Below are 1,152 nucleotides of genomic sequence, written 5' to 3'. Positions count from 1 at the left end.
AAAATCTTGCTGCGGACAATATTTTAAGATAAAGGCCACCCATCACTATTGGCTAGCAATAAAATATTTTGTGTTGTAGTAAAAAAAGAAAAAGCAGATGTACTTAGTAACTACAAAATTTTTACTGGTAACACTATTATGTCAGATGGAATCCAGTCATTAAGATCACAAGAGGCTGGTATATTACACCTCTATGAAGCCATTAATATATAAGAAAATTGTATTTTATTATTTGCTTACTTGTGCTGCTACTCCAATATTAGTATTTGCATATATGAAACAAATAAAACAATACGTGTTTATATGCACAAGTACACTGACTCATAAGTTATATATAAAATGCTTTGCCTCCTGGTTTTCGGTAAACACTCAATAAATCTGGCTCTAATTTTTATAATTCTCACTCACATTCTCTCCCCTAAGATTCTTTACCGTGACTTGCTTCACAAGCACCCATAATTAGACCAATGGATGGTTCCTTCTTTCCGTGTTTAACATGTATTTTGCCAATCCTAGTAGTTGAACACCTAGGACTTCCCTGCATTGTTCAAATTAGCTTTTGAAAACTACAAGCCCCTCACCTCTATGGTAGCAAACACCACCCACAGCAAAGATGCTGATGGCCTATTTCTTCCTCCTCAGCACCAACCCCAGGCGCCACCAGCATTCATGTGGGGATCTTGAGGAAAGGGCAGTGCCTCCCTCCCCCAAGAGCACGATTTGTCCGCGGCAGGACAAAATTACTCTACTCACTTCATTGAGGCAGTCTCCCTCGTAGTGATCGAGAGCCGAGGTAAACCTCACCTGAAAGGTGAGCCTCGCTGAACAGAAACTCTCGGGGCTCCAACCTATACGTATAAGTGGGACAGTTGGTTGGCGGCCTGCCGGGGTCTGGGTTGCGTTGCGCATGCGTCACACCAGCCGCTCACTCCGGCTGGGGCCCGGATTCTTTCCCGCGCCTTTGCAGTTCTCCAGTTCGTCCCAGACTTCTGTTAGAATTTCCCGGCCGCGGCCAGATCCACCAATCACAAGCGAGTATTCTCACGCACTTCCTCCGGAAGCCCGCCCCTCCTGACGCACGCTGCGCGTGGACGTCACCCCGACGCCGCCGTTGTCCCGCCCTGCGCCTCAGGCCGCGGCGTTGCGACTGTG

Source organism: Fukomys damarensis, unplaced genomic scaffold (genome assembly GCF_012274545.1).
Source record: "Fukomys damarensis isolate Sample0158 unplaced genomic scaffold, DMR_v1.0_HiC HiC_scaffold_26, whole genome shotgun sequence".
NCBI lineage: Eukaryota > Metazoa > Chordata > Mammalia > Rodentia > Bathyergidae > Fukomys > Fukomys damarensis.
Note: the sequence above shows the minus strand (reverse complement) of the source record.